We start from the raw sequence: 21,659 nt of genomic DNA, 5'->3' as shown, positions 1-21,659 counted from the left end.
GGAGTTTTTCAGGGAGGTGGATAATGGGAGACTGAGTCAGCCTCTGGGGAAAAAAGTAGCTTTTTCCCTTGCTGGCAGTCCAAGCTCCTCAGAGTAGCAGGGGGCGGGGCCAGGCTTCAGAAGGGGTTGCTATGAGACGGAGGGGCCAGAGGAGGTTAACTGAACCTTTAAACCATTGCTCCCTCCCCCACTCGTCATCACGGGGCCATTGGCCATTGTTCCCCACAAAATGGCGTCAGCAAACCCTCTCCCTGCCTGAGGCCTACGTTTGGCTAAGGATGGGAGTGGGACTCGAGGTGGGAACAAAACTACAATTCCCAGGGTACACCGGTCCCGCCTGTGAGGCACAGGCCACGTGCCTAGGCCTAGCAGTTACCCGCCGCCGTCAAAAATCGGTTAGCTCCTTTTTCCTATCCCTGCTTTGGTTGTTGTCCCCCCTCCCCCGCGCGCACTAAGGTCCTGGGGGTGGGGGGGCCGCGGTGGTATATGCCATGGCCCCTGCCCTTGCTTCATAGCCAGGAGACAGGTATTTGTAAATCTGTGCTTCGACTTCCAATCCCGAAGCCGGCAGCTATGGGTCTCGCGAGATAAACTGAGACCTGGAAAAAGTGAGTAAGGGGCGGCGGGTGAAAAGGTACCGGTGGGTACCACTTATCTATAGAGCAGCTTCATTTTTAAGGTTTTCAAAGAGCTGAAAATGGCCTGCGGGTGCTAGGAAGTGGTGTGTGGACCTCTTTTTAAATTTTTTTGTTTTTAGGGGGAAAGTGGCGGTGAGGATGAGTGCTTTAGAACACGCAGGAGGTGTCTTGCGTGGCTCCTCGGCGAGCTTCTTCTCTTCGCCCGAGGGAGAAAGCTCTCTCCTCGACGCAGCATCCACCTTGCAGCGCTGAGTGTGGAGGGAGGGCGTGCGCATGCGCCAGCCGGCCAGCCTCTGGACGCCTCGCTGTGCCAGGGGCAGTTCGGAGTCGGGGCAGCTCAGTTGGCTTTCTCCGCCCCTCCCCCTCGCCCTCCCTCCCTCCTCCCCTCCCCCCTTCCCTTCCCCGCCCCTCTCGGGTCCAGCCGAATTCTCTGGCTTCAGTACGCGTGCGCCCGGTCAGCTGCGGGGCGAGCGCGAGCTTGGGCTCGCACCCTGCTTCCCCTAACCCCGCCCGCTCTTTCCCTCGCCGCGGCCGCCGGCTCGGTGGGCTCGAGGGGAGACGCACGCACGCGCACAGGACTAGGCGACGAGCTCTCGAGACACCGAGGAGGGGAGTGAGCGGCGTCGGAGGAGGCGTTAGAGGAGGAGGTATATATGTGTGTGTGTCTAGTCTACGGTGTAGCCGGTCGGGGGGCTGGCGGAGGCTTGAGAGACAGCGAGGGAGAAGTGAAGAGAGTCGCTCTCCGTCGGTCAGCGTCTCCAGTTAGGTGAGGGTCCCGGCCAGCCCGGGACCCTGAGAGGGAGGAGGCCGGGGGGCGTGTCCGGGATCGGGCTGAGAGATGAATGGGCCCAGGATGAATGGAAGGAGGCAGCGGCAGCCAACATTCTGTTCAGAGTAAGCGCCCCAGTGTGTGTGCGTGCGTGCGTGTGTGTGCTTGTGTGTGTGTGTGTGTGTGTGCATGTGTGCTGAAGGGGAGCTGCTTGGCCAAGGCAGGGTGCGTGCGTGCGTGCGGTCACCCAAAGGTACTGGACGAGGCCAGACTCGGGTTTTGGGGCTGTACGAGCTTGAGTCGAAGTGACCCAGTACGGAGAGGAAAATTAAGAGGGGAGGAAAGTGGGGAAGGACAGATTTGAGGTTAAGGTGCGTTTTTTTTTCTTTTTCTTTTCTGTTTCTGTTGGGGAGGGTGGCAACTTTGGCAGTTGATGGAAGACTAAGAGACGGGGAAGGTGAGGATCCGGGAGACGGTTGACAAAGGGACTGAGAGATCATTTAAGTGAGATTGGGCTACTAAAAGAATCGCTTTGGGTGTGGGATGTTCAACAAGGTTTGGGTGTGTTATATTGATGGAAATGGAGTTGGGGGAAGAGGAGGCTTAATTTAGAGGTTCATTTGATGTAGAGGGGTCGACAGAACTGAAATATAGGTGAGGGATATAGGAGGCTGATTGTGTAAATTGTGTTAGCTGTAAGGGAATTGAGAGGTGTGGTTTGTGTTCTGTGACTGACTTGCTCAGGAGGAGAGGGGATGATAGGGTTAGGAGAAAAGTCATGAGGTGCTTTCCCTGTACTGAAAGAGGTTTTGTTTAGTTAAGAGCTGTGAAACATTTATATTGTGGGATGTGGGTGGAAACCCCCAGAGTGTATGTCTCTCTCTCTCTTGCCAGTTGATACAATGTTAAAACAAGACTAAGCTTCAAAAGAGGTACGAGTTTTGTGTCTTGCTCCTCTCCCTCCCTCTCGCCCTCCTTCTCCTCCACGTCTCTCCTTCCCTCCCTCCCTCTCTCCCTCCCTCCCTCCCTTCCCATCTTTCTGTCTCTCTCTCTCAGTCTGGGTCTCATCCTGTAGCCAAGGTTGGTCTTGAATTCCCTTTCGTCCTCCTGCCTCAGCCTTCAGGTGTGATTCCTTAAGGGTTACTGTTGAGACAGTTGTATGAATCAGCTAATAGTCTTGAGTTGGCAAAAATCTGTGTAATAGTGATTGCATCTAATATTTGGAGGCTTTGTTACCCATTTTTCATGAATCCTATTTTGTTTTGTTCTGTTGTTTTTTGAGACAAGGTCTTACTATGCAGGCTTGATTGACCTGGAACTTGCTTTGTAAACTAGGGAGGCCCCGGAACTCAGAGAAAACTGCCTGCCTCTGCCTTGTAAGTTTTAATATAAAGAGAACTTTTCAAGAGATCTTAGTGTATGACACAGAAGGCAAGGTGTTTTTAGACAGCCTACAACTTTTTGGATTGTTGAATTTAAATTTAAACTGGTCAGCCTGAGGGAGAAATACTTTGTATTAAATTTTAGTCCAAATGCACAAAATCCGATTTTGAGTGTTTAATAGTGATATCTGATGTTTTTGGTTATTCTTGAATTTATTTTATTTGAAAACTGGCACTTGCTTTTGGTGTTTCTGTTTCTTTGATGAGGAGTCGCCCCAGGGCCTTGGCTATGCTAGGCATCCCTCTACCTCTGAGCTGCATCTACAGCTGGTGTAACTTTAAATTACAGTAGATTACTTGGACATTTTACTCTCTGAATTTGGTACTTAGCATCTGATAAGGTCTTGTGGTGTTTTCATTCTGTTCTGGGTCAGAATTAATGATTATGAATTTTTAACTTTTTATGATGATTTTTACAAGTTTTGCTGATATATATTGAGTTCTTGGAAATGTAAATTTAAGAACATATTTTGCATTCTGTCTGTTTTGAAATTGGAACAAGTATAATTTTTTGACTACTTATAGTATATATGCGTACATACCCGCATATATATATATTTATATATCAAACGCACATTAAATGTAGTAGAAATATAAAGGTACAGTGGGGGCTTATAAATGGGCACCTCTTCCAGGGAAGGTGGTCTCCTAGTTTTTAACTAGATATTCCTGGAGTGGAAGGGCATATAAACATAGTGTATTTGAAGAGTGGGATGAGATAAGGCTGGAATCAGATGCTGGGTTTGAGGCTGAAGAGAAGAACTAGACTTAGTTCCCTAAAGTCCTTTCTGCTCCTCCTTTCTTCCCTTTGCTGCCTGCTCCACTGTGCCCCTCTTTAGATTGTCTACATACTTTACACATTCTTTCACACTATCTTTCTGTATTTTCCTCATATTTGAAAGAGAGTAGAAAGGTCATAGATAAGTCTGGTGTGCTGCTGCTACAGTACCTTTAAGAGACAGCATTTAAGAGACAGAGGCAGGCGGATGTTTGTGAGTTCTAGTACAGCCTAATCTACACCTAAGAGTTATTTAGTGAGACCACATATCAAAATCAACACTGTAAACAAACTAACAAAAACAACAAAGCAAAATGCTTGATTTAGTAAGTAGTGGACCCTGCACTTCTGACTTTGGACCAATGTTAATGCTTCTATCACGAGTCTACATTCATTGCCATAATTATTTCTTAGTGTTTCAGGCATTGGATGTTTGTTAAGTTTTTCTTTATAAAGCAGAAGAGTTTCTGTTTTCACTAAATTGTCCATTATTAGTCAGTAATTAATAAGGCCAAAGACTGCAAAGAAATATAATAGAAATATAGAAAATAAGAAATGTTATAGTAGTAACAAATTTCTAGTTAGGTACCTGAATTTACAACTAATTAGTGAGGATGGACGTGGTGGTGCACACCTTTAATCCCAGCACTTGAGAGGCAGAGGCAGGTGGATTTCTGTGAGTTTGAGGTCAGCCTGGACTACACATTGAGTTCCAGGAAGGCCAAGACTACTTAGTGAGACTCTATCTTGAAAAACCAAACAAAAATAATTAGTAGAGAGCTTAAATTTCTGTGTAGATGTTTCTTCGTGAGGGATGAATTGTGAGCAAGAAAAAAGAAACCCCTTCTGTCTCTTATTTTGGTCTTAAGTATCCAATTCTATTTGTAGATATACTTAGGTCTCCTGGCTAAAAACCAAGATTCTTTCACAGGAGCGTGTCTTACTCATTTTTATTTGAGATATAAAATTTGTGATATTGTTAGGCAATGACTATTTTTGATCACTGTAAAGGACATATATAAATGGATTTATTAAGAAATTAGTATTGATGCCATTTTTATCTAATTTTTATTTTTGGGTTTCATATATAAGTACTGTATTTATAGTTGTTCTATAAATATCTAATGAGATGTTTGGTTTGAAAAATGTTGTTGAAAGCCAGGCGGTGGTGGCGCATGCCTTTAATCCCAGCACTCGGGAGGCAGAGGCAGGCAGATCTCTGTGAGTGTGAGTTCGAGGCCAGCTTGGTCTACAAGAGCTAGTTCCAGGACAGGAACCAAAAAGCTACAGAGAAACCCTGTCTTGGAAAAAAAAAGAAAAAGAAAAAAGAAAAAAAATGTTGTTGAGAGTGTCTTATTGTAGAAATGAGCCTTTAATGCCTTTTATTTCATGAATATGTATTTCTTCTGAAAGTTTTTCTTTTTCCATTTTTTCCCTTCCTTCCATATACATCTTTCCTTTCTTATTGCCCTTCTCCCTTACCTTTTAAAAGAAACTGCTTGGAATTGAACCCAGGGTCTCCTGCCTGCTACTTTAACACTCTCTCAGGAAACTATATCCCCACTCAGGCTCCTTTAAAGTCTTAGTAGAAATGAAACATATCTTTGCCATCTTTTAGCATGAATACTTTTAAATTATGATTAAAACTCAGTAACAAATTTACCTTTTATTTTTTGTGGTACTTAGGACTGAACTATCAGCCCTGTGCATACCCAGAAAGCATTCTGCTACTGATCAACATTCTCAGCCCTCTTAGCTTTTTTTTTTTTTTTAAAGATTTATTTATTATGTATACAACTTTCTGCCTCCATTTATACCCACACACCAGAGGAGGGCGCCAGATCTCTTTGCAGATGGTTTGGAGCCACCATGTGGTTGCTGGGAATTGAACTCAGGACCTCTGGAAGAGCAGACAGTGCTCTTAACCACTGAGCCATCTCTCCAGCCCCCTCTTAGCTTTTTGAGAGAGGGTCTCAGTAAGTTGCCCAGGGTGTCCTTGAACTCACTTTGTAGCCTGGGCAGACCTTGAATTTATAATCCTACCTCACCCAGGTTGCTGAGATTTCAGGCCTGGCTTTAAACCGTTTTTAAAGTATACTTTTTTATTTCTTTGGTTTTTCAAGACAGGGTTTCTCTGTGCCTTACCTGTCCTGTCCTGGAACTAGCTCTGTAGACCAGGCTGTACTGAAACTCACATCAGCTTTCCTCTGCCTCCCAAGTGCTGAGATTAAAGCCATGCGCCACCACCTGGCTAAAGTATACATACACCTTTGTCACTAAGTAACTTTACTGTATTTGAAGCTAGTATCTAATTCCAAAATGTTTTCATCACCTTGAAAGGAAACTCAGTACTTACTCAGTAAGTGCTCACTCTCCATTCTCCCAGCCTCTTAACACCTAGTGGTCCTTATTTATCTGTCTGGATGGTTTTGCTCAGTCTCTAATCATAATACTAACCCTAAGCCTCTTATGTCGGACTTTTTTCTTTTAAATCTTTGCGTGAGCCTCCCAAACTGTGTGTGTATGAGCATGTCGTTTTATGTGAATGTGGGTGTGTATGTCACACATACAGAAGTCAGAGAACAACCGAACAACCTAAGGGTTCAGTCTTTGCCTTTGATCTTGCATTCATCTGGAAGTTCTCCTGTCTCCATTTCCCAACTTGCTGTAGGAATATTGAGATTACAGATGCATGCTACAGCATCTGGCTTTACCTGGGTTCTGGAGAACCAAATTCAGGTCCTCATAAGTCCTATCCCCAGCTCTTATGCCCAACTTGTTTTTCTTAGCATGTTTTTGATATTTTCCCAGTGTGCATGTCTCATTCCCTTCTATGGTTGAATAATAAATATTCTACTGTGGAGTATAGCACAGTTTAAAAGACTCCATTCATGAGTTCATAAACATTTCATACCCACCTTTAAACGTTTGTGAGTACTGCTGCTGTAACTATTTACCTGTAAGATTCTTCTTAAGCGCCCATTTTAACTTATTTTGGGTATGTAGATAGGAAAGAAATGAATGGATCACATACAAACTGTTTTCTACAGAGGTGCCACCATTATACATTATCATACTCAATATATATGGATTCCAATTTCATATCTCCTCCCCACACTTGTTACGTTACTCTTTTTACGAATTATAAGAGAGTTTTTTTGATGGTTTGTAGAAATTTATTTTAATTTAATGGTGGTAAAACATTAGTTTTATGCTGTGTGATGGCTCATGCTTTTAATCCCAGCAAAGCCATTGGATAAGCAATGAGGAGAAAGAGGCAGGTGGAGTTTAAGACCAGCCTGATCCACATAGAGAGTTCCATTCCAAGTCAGTCAATGATACAGTGTGACCCTATCTCAAAATGAAAAAGATAGAAATCAGTCATGTGTGATCTAGCCCAGAACTTTCATTCAGCCACCTGCAACACAGTAACTGTTAGCCACATTGCCATATCATAAAAGACCTTTGTTTTAAAATTTGACTGTTAGCAGGGTGGTGGTGGCGCACGCCTTTAATCCCAGCACTCAGGAGGCAGAGGCTGGCAGATTTCTGTGAGTTCCAGGCCAGCCTGGTCTACAAGAGCTAGTTCCAGGACAGGAACCAAAAATAAGCTATGGAGAAACCCTGTCTCGAAAATAAAAAATAAAATAAAATTTGACTGTTTTTTTTTAATTGAGTTATAAAAGGTTTTTTGTTGTTTTGTTTTTTGAGACAGGGTTTCTCTGTGTAACCACCCTGGCTGTCCTGGAACTCACTCTGTAGACCAGGCTGGCCTCGAATTTGCAGAGATCCTCCTGCCTCCGTCTCCTAAGTACAAGGATTAGAGGCATTTGTCTGAGTTAAAAGAGTTTTTAAAAACTGTATTCTAGAAAGTAGACTCTGCTAGGTGATATCCTTTGCTAGTAATTTCTCCCATTTTGTTAATGAATTTTCTTTTTTAAAATTTATTTTTATTTTTTTTGGCGTTTTGCCTGTATGTGTGTCTGTGTGTCTGTGTGAGGGTGCTGGATCCTGGAGTTACAGACAGTTGTGAGGTGCCATTTAGGTGCTGGGAATTGAACCTGGGTCCCCTGGAAGATCAGTCAGTGCTCTTAACTGCTGAGCCATTCCTCCAGCTCCAAGTTGTCTTTTTTTTTTTTTTATGGTGCAAGATCTCTTATATGCTAGATAGGTAGTCTACCACTGAGTTATATTTCAGCCCTGTTTTTTTTTTTTTTGTACTTTGGTTGATTGAAGACTTTTAGTATTTATTTATTTGTTTGTTTGTCTGTCTGTCTGTTTTGAGAGTCTTGCTGTGTAGTCTTTCACTTTTGATCAAAGGCTCAGCCTCCTAAGTGCTAGAATCATAGGCATGCACCATGTCTGCCATCTAGATAGTGTGTTTGGAGGCACTGAAGTTTTGGAGCACCATGAAGTCCAGTTATCCAATATTTCTTTTGTTGCTTATGCCATTTGCTCATTCTTTTTTTTTCTCCCCTCCCCCTACAGGCTGGCCTCAAAGTTGAGTAACCAAGGATGACCTTGAACAATTCTTTTAAAAGATTTATAAATTTGATGTGCATGAGTGTTTTTCTTGCATTCATATATGTGTACTGCAAGTATGCCTGGTGCCTATGGAGGCCAGAAAGGGGGCTTTGATACCCTAGAATTGTGAGCTGTCATGTGAGTGCTGGGAACCAAAGCTGGGTCCTCTGAAATAGCAGCTCTCAACTTCTTAAAATATTTTTATTAGTTGAGAATTTCATATAATATATGTTGATCATATTTACTGGCCTTTCCTCCTGCGATCCTTTCATATCCACCCTCACCACTCTCTCCAATGAGTTTTCTTCCCCCCCCCCCCCCATGGAGTCATTCTGTGTTGCCTTACGTCTTTTGGATGTGTGGCCTGCCCTGGACTGTGGTCAGCCTACCAGGGATCACGCTGTTAAAAACGGCTGACACTGCTATCCCAGCAATTATCAATTGCCAATAGCTTCTCAACTCTCCTCCCTTCTTTTATATGTGAATTGACTACAAGTTTTAAACTTTACATTTGTAGAGATTGTATGTTGTACTTGCTGTGTGGGGATGTCTCAAAGCTCCATATTAGTCAGAGAGATGTTTATATTTTTAAAAATCTTTATTGTTATTATTAGCGTGTGTGTGTGTAAGTCAGAGGACAACTTTATGGAGTTGATTTCCTCCTTCCTTCTTTATGTGGATCTCAGAGGGGTGAACTCAGATCATTAGGCTTGCAAAGCAAACACCTTTACTCATTGAGCCATCACATCAGCCCCAGGGAAACTTTTATATGATTCAACTTCATATGATGAGCTAAAATAATCCCTTATGTTATGCTTTTTGCCTACTTTTTAATTTATATATCTTTATGTGGGATATTCATATATGTTCAAATCTAGTCACTCATGCCAGTGTGTCTGAGATTAGATATTAATACCAGGTGTCTTCTGCTGTAGTGCTCCACCTTAGTTTTTGAGACAAGGTCTCTTGCTCACCAAATTACTTACTAGACCAGTAAGCTCATGGGATCTGCCTGTTCTGACTCTGCGCTGGGGTTACAGGTAACCATCATGCTCAGCTATTTTACAAGGATGCTGGAGAATCTGGACTTAGGTCCTGATATTTGTACAGTAAGCATTTTACTCACTGGGCTATTTCTCCAGTGTCATTTTTGAACTAAGATTATTTGTCATGTACAGTGGTACATTTCTGTAATCCTAACACCCAGGAAACCAAGGCAGGAGTACTGTAAGGTGAAGACCAGCTTGATCTACATTGTGTAAAGTGAAATATTCCTTTAAAATTAGAGAAAAAATAGTTGGGCATGGTGGCTCATACCTGTAATTCTAGCACTATGGAAGCAGAGACAGGAAGATCTAATTTGTGTCTGAGGGCAGCCAAGTTACATGGAGAGTTCCAGGCCAGTCTGGGCTTAATATCTTGTCTGAAACCAACTAATCAATCAATGAGCCAAGCAAACAAACAGCAAAAACAAACAACAACAACCAAAAAAAAAAAGAATAAAAGAGTTTGGCTCAAATTATTTGGATAGATAGATTCCTGATCTGAACAATCATAAACCATATAACAGATATAATTGCTTTTTTAGATATATGGATTGCCAACTTTTGGTTAAATAGTAGATAATTATGACTTACATCTATTTTCACTGAATTTTTTTAGCTTAATTTAGCCCCAGGTAGCCTGGAAATTGTAACCCTTAGCCACCTATTGTGCTGGGATCAACATGCCTTTGTGCTGACTTCTTCACTAATGTATATGTAATCAATCCCTTGCAGAGACTTTTATTTCCAAAGAATGTGATGTGGTTTTGCAGTGTATATGTCTGTGCAACTTAGTGTTATATGACTACATGTATATAAGGAGCTCCTTTTTAGGAGTAGTTATAAGTGGGGTTGGGAGTAAGATACTGGTGTTGAACTCTGGCTTGTTTTTTGTGGGGCTAGAGATGGGAACTCGGGACCTGGCACATTCTAAGCAAGTTCTCTGTCACTGAGCCTTCCTTTTCTCCTACCTCCTGACTTTTTTTCTAGCTGTGTCATTTTTTAGTTCAGTTTAGTTTTTCAATATTTTGGCATTTTGACAGGCGGGGATACTTACCACTATACTAACGAGGATATTTTGGCATTTTGAAATAGTCTCTCGTAGCTGAGGCTGATCTCAGATTTGCTGTATAGCCACGGATAATTTTGAACTTCGAATTCTCTTGCCTTTGACCTTCTGAGTGCTGAGATTATCAGTGCGCACCACAATGTTGGGCTTTCTGAGTTGCTGAACCAGCTAAGCAAACATTCTGAATCAAATCCCCAGCTAGTTTTGTTTTTTCGAGACAGGGTTTCTCTGTAGTTTAGAACCTGTCTGGGAACTCACTCTGTAGACCAGGCTGGCCTCGAATTCACAGAGATCCACCTGCCTCTGCCTCCTGAGTGCTGGGATTAAAGGTGTGCATCACCACTGCCCAGCCCATACATGTATTCTTGCATATGTATGTATGTGAGTCATGCGCATGCCTGGCATCCAAGGAAGCCAGAAGAGGACATTGGATTCCCTAGAACTGAAGTTTTAGGCAGGTGTAAGCCACCACATGGAGACAGAGAACTGAATCCTAGGTCCTCTACAAGTGCTCTTAACCACTGAGCCATTCCCCAACCCCTCCCATCAATCATCTTTTTAATAAAAGATAACAATAACCTAAGCTAGGCCAAGTCTGGTGTTCAAAGAATCCTCTTATTAGCCATCAGAGTAGCTGGAGCTATAGATGCCCACATTTTTTTCTGTGACAGGATCTCACTATATAGCCCAGGAAGATGGCCAGTACTGGGATTGCAAGTATGGGCCACCATGCCCACCATATTACACTTAATTTTTTGAGTCTTTTTTTTTTTTTAAAAAAGAGAGTAGTATTATTTTACTTATCTCGAGATTCTTGTGATAGTTGGATGGAAAAGTGTGTAGAAGTATTTAGAAACACATGGTATGTTTCTAAGAGAAAGGGTTTTATTATATAACCGTGGCTGGCCTAGAACTCACACTGTAAACAGGCTGGCCTCAAACTCACAGAAATCTATCTGCCTCTGCCTCATGCCTTTAATACCTGCACTCGGGAGACAGAGACAGGTTGTTCCCTTTGAGATTGAGGCCAGCCTGGTCTACATAGAGAATTCCAGGCCAGCCAGAACTGCATAATAGAGAGATCTTATCTCAAACAAACAGAAAACAACTAGTAAGCCTTTCTTTAGGTTACTAAGAAATCCTTTGTCCTTGTTATGCCAGATTTTTTTAGTAATTAATGTAGTTTTGTGTTTATATATTTACCTGTATAATCCACATTAAATCTATTTTGCAACTGATTTTAGGTAAGTCTTTAACTCCTGTCCCAATAGATAGCCACTTATCCTGACACAATTTTTTTTTAAGACAGGGTTTCTCTGTATAACAGTCCTAGCTGTCCTGAACTAGCTCTGTAGACCAGGCTGGTCTTGAACTCACAGAGATCCACCTGCCTCTGCCTCCCAAGTGCTGGAATTAAAGGTGTGCGCCACCACCGCCTGGCCTGACACAATTTATTATACTATCTGCTCTCCACAAGTTTGAAATTTAAAAATTTGAAATTATTCCCAAGTGTGCCTATTTCTTGTTTTTTTTTAAATATGTCTATTTCTGTGTTCTATTTCTTTTGGTCATTTGTCTATTTCTGTGGTGAAACAATATTGTTTAGGCAACTATAGCTATATTATATATTAATATTTGATAAAGAAAAATTTTCATTATCCCATTTCAAGATTTTAGGGGTGGGGGAATTTGGTGCTGGCTTCCTGTAGCACAAGCTGGACAGGAACTCATGGCGATTTGCTTTCCTTAGCCTCCCAGATGCTGACATTCTAGAAATGAGCCAACATGCTATTCTTCAAGATATTTTTGGTTTTCCTTGTTCTCTCTTTGAGAATCATCTTGTTTGTTTGGGATTTTGATTGGATTCACATTGACTTTGTGATAAACTAGTGGTAGGGAAAGTGATTGTGTTAGCAAGTGTCGTGGTGTCTTGCTCTAATCCCAGCATTTGAGAGGCTGAGATAGAAAGGTTGCTGTGAGTTCAAGGACAGACTGGATCATGCATACTGTCTCACAAAACAGAAACAACAATAATAAAGGTGTTGATTGGGTGTAGTGATGCATATTTATAATCCTAACACTTGGAGAAGGAATTCAAGATTATCCTTGGCTCTGTAATGAACCTGGGTTGCAAGAGATTCCCCGCCCCAAATAGTAGGTCTTTCCTCTGAAAGTTTTCTTTTTATAGGTGCTTCATATTTTTTCTTAAGATTGGCTCTGCCCCCCCCTCCCGAGACAGGGTTTTTCTATGTAACAGGCCTGGCTGTCCTGGAACTAGCTCTGAAGACCAGGATGGTCTCCTCCTCTCAGAGATCTGTCTGCCTCTGCCTCCTGAGAGCCAGAACTAAAGGCATGTGCCACCATTGCCAGCAAAGTTGTCGTTTTTAAAACATAGTTTTCAAGATTTATTTTTATTTATGTGTATATGTATATTTGTTTGTGGGCATATGCCATGTGGGAACATTAGATCCCCTGGAGCACCGGTCATGGGTGCTAGGAACCTATTTTTGGTTCTTTGGAAGAGCAACAATAGCTTTTAACCCTGAAGCAGTTTCTCCAGCTCTTTGAGTGTATTTTTTAAATGAGTATTTTATAAATGCTTTGTTGCTTTTTTGAGCATGACAGGTGTTTTGTGGGGAGGCAGGATTGAGATTGGGTCTCACTATGTAGCCTAAAGCCAGCCTTGAACTCATTGTCATCTTCCTGTCTCAGCCTTCTGATTGTTGAGATTGCAGGTGTGCACCACCATACCCAGCTCCAGCTAGTTGTTTTTAAGTTATTTTACTTTATGTGAATGGGTGTTTTACCTGCATGTATATCTGCACACTATGGGAGTGCCTGGTACCAGCAGAGAACAGAAGAGGATGTTAAATCCCCTGGAACTAGGGTTACAGATAGTTGGAAGCTGCTATGTGGGTGGCTTAAATTATATTTTCTAATGATTATTACTGATGTATATGTAAGAGTATTGACTTTGGTGTTTATATTGAGTTCTTTGTTTCCTAGTATTTTTTAGTTGATTTGCTGACTCTTCTAAGTAATCATGTAGTCTAGTCTGTAAGGTTTGACTTTATCTTCTTCTTTTCTGTTTTGAAGCATGGTCTTATGTAGCTTGATCCTGATCCTCCAGTCTCTCACCTGCTAGTACTGGTATTAAAAGGTATGCATTACCACACCTATCTTTTTTTCTTTTTCTTTAAGAAAAGTTAGAATTTCATTTCAGTATGAAGTCTAGGATGGCCACAAGCTAGTAGTTCTCCTGCCTTAATTTCTGTCATGCTGGGATTACAGGAGTACATCATTATGCCCCATCTCATTTTATATTTGTTCATCTTGCTTTATTTCCTCATTGGTAGCAGTGATAATAGGAACTTTTGAATTCTTCTTCCTTTTTTTTTTGGAGATAAAATCTTATGTATCCCAGGCTGGCTTTGTAGCCAGGGAAGAACTTGAACTCCTGATTCTCCTGCCTCTACCTTCAGAGTATTGAGATTACAGTTGTGGGTCCCATGCCTGATTTATGGGATGCTAGGGATCAAACCTAGGGCTTTATGCATACTAGGCAAGCACTCCATCAGATGAGCCTAGCCCTGGTTTATTCTTGACTTGTTAATCATTATTTGTATGGAAGATGGCTTAACCTCACTTGTAAGTTAAATGTTAACTGAAAACATACTGAAGGCTGAAGCTGTAGCTTGGTGATTGAGTACTTGCTAATTTGCAAGACCATGGGTTTGATCCTCTGTGTTGCATAAAAATAAAACATACTGAGATTTTAAAATTCCATTAGTCTTTTTTTTTAAAGATTTTATTTATTTATTATGTATACATCATTCTGCCTCCATGTATGTCTGCATGCCAGAAGAAGGCGCCAGATCTCATTACAGGTGGTTGTGAGCCACCATATGGTTGCTGGGAATTGAACTCATGACTTCTGGAAGAGCAGCCAGTGCTCTTAACCACTGAGCCATCTCTCCAGCCCTTAATTCCATTAGTCTTAAAAAAGTGTTTAAGACCTTTCTGTCAGGAGTTTGCAAGGCAAAAGATGCATATTTTTATGTGGAAGTTTAAATTGGTATAGTGGTCATGGGAAGCAATTTTCTAGCACTATATAAATATTATATACATTCATTTTGATATATTAGTGTATTTCAATGAAAGTTAAAAATGTATACACATATGCATATGCCTGCTAGAAATATGTACATATATATATGTGTATCTATACATGTGTAATGAAATATAGTAGCAAAATTTTTAATGCTACAGAGTAAGAATATAAGAGCCTTCTATGTGCTGAAAAGAAAAAAAATCCTAAGTCCATGACTATTAAAAAATGAGCAATCCTAGCATTCAGAATTCAAAGACATCCTGGTATACATATGCTGTTTGTCTCAACATTTCAAGACAAGACAAGAAGAAAAAAAGTTTTGTGAGTTGGGCATTATATTATTCACCTGTAGTCCCAGCTTTTGGGCGACTGTGACAAAAGGATGACTTAAACCTAGAATTTTGTGCCAACTTGAGTAATGGAATGAGGTTTGATTCAAAATCAAAACAAAATTTCCCAAGTTTAGTGTAGACTGGGCCAGATGGTGCAGCCCTGTAATCTCAGCTATTCAGGAGGCTGAGATAGTAGGATTGCAAAAAATGGACTACAGACTGAATTCAAGGCCGTCCTGGGCAACTTAATGAGAGCCTGTCTCAAAATGAAAAGCAAAAGGAACTCAGGGTAGAACACTTATCTAACAAGTAGAAGGCCCAGGCTCTAGTACTGCAAACAACAAAAACTTACTGTATATTATACTTTTGGGCATGCAAAGATAAGACTTTGAAGGTGCTTGGAGTGGTAGGGCACTTGTCTAGCATGTATCCTGAGACCCTAGATTCCATTCCCAGCATTGCACAACAAATAGATGAAGAAATACGGTATCAGGCATTGTGCCACATGGCCTGTAAAGCCAGCATTTTGGAGGCTTAGGTAGGAGGATTGGTAGGAGGTGTGAGTTTAAGATCAGACTGGATTAAATAACAAGTACTGGACCAGCCAGGGCTACATAGCAGCCAGGGCTACTTTCAGAAAATAAAAACAAACAAAACCCTAAAACACAGTTTACTACAAGATAAAAGCAAAAGAATATAAATGAAAAATGAAAAAAAATAGAAATGAAAATATGGCAAATAATTATAACTTTGGATAAAATGTTAAATCCTTGAGGACTGGGCTGAGTTTTGTTCTTTTATTTTTAGATGTTGACTTAGTACATTGATTGATACCTGGTGTTTATTGTTATAAAAATGTATGTATGAGACATAATGTTGTTACTGGACAATTTTTACTGTTTAAATATGCCTTCTTTTAGTTGCTATAAAAGTTAAAGAAATCCTTTGATCCATTGGTTGACCAAAGTACTACTTTTTATATTGTTTTGAGATGAGAGACTTAGTAAATTTACTTCTTAAGTCCTGGACTCAAGTAATCTCTCTGTCTTAGCCTCCTGAGCATTTGGGATTACTGATGTGCCACAGTGTACTGAATCCAGGTTGAATTCTCCATGTGTTGAGGGACTAGAGGTGAAATACAAATTTGTGAGTCTCTCCATATAATTTGGGTATCTATAGAAGTGGTTTTTTTTTTTTTAATTTTGTTTTTTTAAGACAGGGTTTCTCTGTGTCCTGGCTATCCTGGAACTTGCTTTGTAGATCAGGCTGGCCTCAAACTCAGAGATTTCCTTGCCTCTACCACGAGGGTTGGGATTAAAGGTGTGCAACACCACCACCTGGCTAGAAGTGTTTTTGCAGTTGCTTTTATATATATTCCTAGGCTTAGATTACGGTATTACCATTTTATGAAAAAGTGATTATATACACACTGAGACACACCCACCCACATACTATACTGAACTTAATAATTGATTCCAGGCCTGAGGAATCTCCAGATTTGAAGCCTAATTTTTTTTGTAGCCTTTTCCTTTTCTTTTGGTGACACTCTGTAGCTTCGGAACCTGTGCTGGAACTAGCTCTGTAGACCAGGGTGGCCTTGAACTCACAGAGATCTGTCTGCCTTTGCTTCCGAGTACTAGGATTAAAGGCATTTTTTTGTTGTGCCGTATTTCTATATTGAATATAACACAGATGGATAGCTTGTTCACTGCAGCATATCTCTTCAGCAATGCCAACATGATTTATTACTGAAAAGTCTTTTTAAAAATACATTATTTTACCTTCCTGAATTGAGTCCCTTTGAAAATCCATTTAATGTTTTTGGCAGTATTATTTAATAGTGCTTTATTTTTATTAACATTTTTACATTTATTTACCTATTTATATATGGAGGTAGGTGTGCATTTATCATGAGGTCAGAGGACAGCTTACATGAGTCAGTTCTTTCTTTCCCTAGGCCCTGGGGATTGAACTCAGGTTGTCAGACTTGGTGCAAGCATCCTTACCCATAGAGCTGTTTCAATGGCCTTGAATGGTACTTTAATACAGCGCTGGCCTAGGGCATATTAATAAGTGGAAAATAAAAGCTTTTATTTATTGATTGTTATATTGTGCCAGGCATTGTGCTAAGTACTTTATATTTTCATATTAGTCCTGTGAGATTCACAAATGAAATAAAAAATGAGTAAGGTTAAATTATTTGCTTCAAGGCAAAACCAAAATTTGATTGCAGACTCCAAACCCTGCCTGTGTTTTGTTTTATGGTAAAGAAAGTATTGGAAGCTAAGCCTAGTTGTACAGGCCTGTAAGCCCAGCTCCTTGTCTTTACTACACAGTGGGTTGGAGACAAGCCTGGGCAACTAGCTGAGATCCTGTTTTGAAAATAAAAAGAAAGCACAGGCATTTAGATCCTTGGTGAAATGCTTACCTAGCATTCCTGGGGACTGTAAGTTCAGTCCCCAGGAATGAGTGAGAAGGAAAAGGGGGAGCAACAGTAGCAGCTATTCGATCCATTAGGAAAATAATTGAAAAGGAGGAAAAAGAAAAAAAGGAGCTACTATTGTATCCATGATGGAAAGCTCAGAAAAAGAATGCTTAGTGAAGTCCTTTGCTGGTTTAAAAATTATCATCATTATTATTATTGCCTTTGGGGACCAAACCTAGAGTCTTCTGTATGTTAGACAAATGCACCACTACAAAGCTATACCGCTGTCCTAGAACTCATTTTTCTTATTCGTCATTTATCCTTAAGTTATTAGTTATTACATCTTGTTATTGTTTGGTCTTTCATTACACTTTCCCTTCTAAAACAGCGGTTCTCAACCTTCCTAATGCTATGATTCTTTAATACAGTTCCTCATATTGTGGTAATCCCCCCAACCATAAAATTATTTTCATTGCTACTTCCTAACTGTAGTTTTGCAATCACATGGCAGCTTGCAACTGTCTATAACTCCAGTTCCAGGGGTCTGATATCCTCACACAGATACACAGGCAGGCAAGACACTGGCGCACAAAAATTAAAAAATAAATCTTAAATTTTAAAAAGAATCTTAATGTAAATATTTGCTATGCAGGATATCTGATATACAACCCCCATGAAAGGGTCTGCTGACCCCAAAATGGGTTGCGACCCATAGGTTGAGAACCACTGCTCTAAAACAAGAACTTTAAAAATATTTATTTATTTATTTATTTATTATGTATACAATATTCTGTCTGTGTGTATGCCTGCAGACCAGAAGAGGGCACCAGATCTCATTACAGATGGTTGTGAGCCACCATGTGTTTGCTGGGAATTGAACTCAGGACCTTTGGAAGAGCAGGCAATGCTCTTAACCACTGAGCCATCTCTCCAGCCCCAAGATTTTTTTTTTAAAATAAAGGAATGCTTTATTGTAGACAGACATAGAATGGAAACCTTACAAAGATGGAAGTTAGAGATCAATATAGTTTTTAAAAACATTTTTGATATTATAATGCCTTTGGGTTTAGTCCAAAAAAATGTTAAGATTTTTTGTTTGTTTGCTTTGAGACTTGTAGCCCAGGTTGGCCTTGAACGCTTCATCCTTTTGCTTCTGTGTCACCACACTAAGCTGTAAATGTGTTAAGAATCCTTCTTCCCTCCTCCTTCCCTCCCTCCTTTTTCTTCCCTTCCCCTTTCCCCTCTCCCTTCCCTTTCCTTCCCTCCCTTCCTCTCTTCTTTCCTCCCTCCCTCTCTTTCTTTTGAGAAGGGGGTCTCATTATGAGGCCCTGGCTAGCCTGTATCTCACCTGGCTGACCTAAACACAGAGATCCACCTGCTAACTGCCTCCCAAATACTGGGATCAAAGATGTGAACCACCATGTCTGGCTATATTAAGATACTTAAGAAGAATATAATATTTTATTGAGATATATTTGTTTGAGACAAGGTTTTATTGTATACCTTAGACTGCTCTCAAAGAGTCTCCTGCCTCTGTCTCCCAAGTGCTGGAACCACGGGTGTTCATCAGTACACTCAGTTAAAGATAATCTTACACAAAAAGATTCACTATTGGAAAGTCAGGCTTGGAGGGACCAGGCTTCTCAGGGACTTGAGTACAGACACCAAGATAGTGGGATTTCATCTCAGGGGAAAAATCCCCATTGTAAATGTCATAGTTAATTATTTTAGTAAATTTATAAGGTTTATAACCTTGATTGCAATCCAGTTTTACTGTGGCTGGTACTAGGGGTTGAAAAAAAACCTTACATATATTAGGCAAACACCCAATCACTAAACCATTTTCCTATCTCTCTAGATTTTATTTTGAGATAGGATTTTGTTAAGTTTTCAGACTGCCCTTGAACTCACTCTATAGCTCAGGTAGACTCTGAATTTGTGATCTTCATTCCTGAGTCTATGAAGTGACTGCAATACTGGCCGGTATCCAGGGCTAGGTCTACTTTTAGATTTTGAGACTAGGTTTTTTATGTACCCCAGGTTGACCTTGAATTTGAGATCTGCCTGCTTTAGTCTTTCAGTGCTAGGATTACAACCGTTTCTACAACACTGGGCTTGTTTTTAATTCAAACATTAAAAACTACCTTGTACCAGGTGTGGTGGTGCACACCTTTAATTCTAGCATTAGGTATGTGGAGCTCTGTGAGTTCGAGGCCAGCCTGGTTGGTCTACAGAGTGAGTTCCTGGACAGCCAGGGCTATAGCACAGATGAAAGAAACCCTGTCTTGAAAAATCAACCAACCAAACAAAAAGCTGCTTTTCATGATACTGAACATTGAACTCAGACTCTAGAGTGTGTTAAACATATGTTCTACCTCTGAGCTATTCCTTTAGCTCTGCAGTCTAGTGTCAAATAGTTACTAGGTGATGCTTAATTTTGATTTGTCAGCCTGATTGGATTGAGAAGCACCTCCAAGAACAATGAAACGCATTGAGGGCATTTCCAGACAGGATTAACTAAGGGGGCAGTATCATCACATAGGCTGGGGCCTACATGAAAATAAAAGGGGGAAGGAGAAATCTTGCAGCACAGCCATTCTCTCTACTTTCTTTTTTCCTTTTTACCTTTTTAATACGGGTTCTCACTATATGTATCCCCTCCATGTTCTGAAACTCACTTTGTAGACTAGGCTGGTGTCAGACTCAGAGATCCTCTTGCCTCAGCCTCCTGAGTGCTGAAATTAAAGGTATATGTCACCACACCCAGCTCTTAGAACTTCTTAGCTGCCATGATGTGAACTGTCATGCTCTACCATGGCCTTCTGCCATGGCAGACTGAAGCTTCTGACTGTGAGCCAGAATAAATCTTTTTTTAAAAGATTTATTTGTTTATCTATCTATTTATTTATACAGTATCCTGCCCGTAAGCCAGAAGAGGGCACCAGATCTCATTATAGGTGATTATAAGCACCATATGGTTGCTGGGAATTGAACTCAGGACCTCTGGAAGAGCAATCAGTGCTCTTAACTACTGAACCATCTCTCCAGCCCCCAGAATAAATCTTTCTTTCCTTAAATTGTAAGATTTTGTATTACTGCAAGGCAAGGTTTGACCAAAGTATACTATTATCCCAAAGATGGGTAGTGACCCATAGTCAAGACTATTACCATAGTCATTTGTCTTATTGCTCTTGCCCCAGTTAATCACTAATTATTTTCTGTTCCTATGGATTTCATTTCTGGACAATTCACATAAACAAAATCATGAAGTATGTGGGCTTTCTCTCTGGCTGATTTCACTTAGTATAATATTGTCAGGTCTTTCTTTTGTAAGTATGCATGACATTTATATTGCTGAATAATATTCTCCTGGGTATTTATAACATATTTTAGAATTCAATCAATCAGCTATATGAAAAATGCCTATATGAATAGTGTTGCTATGAATCCTTGTGTAAAACTTTTTCTTCTTGTATACGAGAGAGACAGAGACAGAGAGAGAGAATGAGTGATGTGGGAGGAAATGCATACCAAAGCATATATGAGTAGATCAGAGGACAACTTTGTGGAGTTTGGAGTCAGTTCTATCTTTATGTGGTTTCCAGGGATTGAACTCAGGTTTCCAAGTTTGTGTACTAGGTGTCTTTACCCATTGAACCACTCCTTTCTTTTGAGACAGGGTCTCATGTAACTATACTAGTCTCACTTTGCTACATGGTAGAGGAGGATCTTGAACTCCTATCTTGCTTCCTAAATGCTGGGATTACAAGCATATGCTTGTCTTTTTTTTTACATATGTATACACACATATGTATAATTCAAATTTTTAAATTTTGAAAAATTATTTTATGTGTATGGGTGTCTTACTAGCATGTATGTCTATGCAACACTTGTGTGTCTGGTGCCTATGGAGGCCAGAAGGGAGCATTGAATCTCTTGCAACTAGAGTTATAGTTTCAAGTCACTATGTGAATACTGGTGATTGAACCTAGATACTGTTGAAAAGCAGCCAGTACTCTTAGCCACCGAGCCATCTCTCTAGCCTAGCCTTTCATATTCAATGTAAACTTTCTCTCTCTTTCTTCCCTCCCTCCCTCCCTCTCTCCCTCCCTCCCTCCCTCCCTCCTTCTCCCCACTCCCTCGGGTATGTGTGTGTATTTGTGCCACAACATTTATGTGGAGGTCAGAAGATAACCTGCAGGAACTGATTCCCTACTTCCACTATGTAAGTCACAGGGCTTTAACTCAGGTTTGTCAAACTCTGAGCCATTTTGTTGATCTACCATATATGGTTTTATATGTACTGGGGATCAAACCCAGGACTTGCCCAGTTTTGTGGACAAATTTTGGTGTCCTGTGGAAACTCTGTTTAACTTTTTGGAGAACAGCCACACAATGTTTAGCTGCACCATTTTACATTTCCACCATCAATGAATGAGGACCTGTTTTCTCCACATCCTTGTTAATGCCAGTTACAATATTTTTTATTATAGCCATCCTCTTGGGTATGAAGTTGTATTTTGATGTA

At 40.6% G+C, this 21,659-nt stretch overlaps 1 protein-coding gene across 1 annotated transcript in view; it reads left to right on the top strand.

Annotated features, from left to right (window-relative positions):
- Positions 1 to 1,054: 1,054 nt before the first annotated feature.
- Positions 1,055 to 21,659, top strand: part of Wnk3 (WNK lysine deficient protein kinase 3) — a 114,383-nt gene continuing 93,778 nt past the window's right edge. Inside the window, exon 1 of the mRNA XM_050128310.1 lies at positions 1,055 to 1,285. The gene's annotated coding sequence lies outside the window, so the exon portion shown is untranslated. The remainder of the gene's footprint in view (positions 1,286 to 21,659) is intronic.

The sequence above is a fragment of the Alexandromys fortis genome, unplaced genomic scaffold (genome assembly GCF_014885135.2).
Source record: "Alexandromys fortis isolate MF-2015 unplaced genomic scaffold, M_Fortis_MF-2015_v1.1 scaffold_295, whole genome shotgun sequence".
Classification (NCBI taxonomy): domain Eukaryota; kingdom Metazoa; phylum Chordata; class Mammalia; order Rodentia; family Cricetidae; genus Alexandromys; species Alexandromys fortis.
This window is presented reverse-complemented; position numbering and strand designations above follow the sequence as displayed.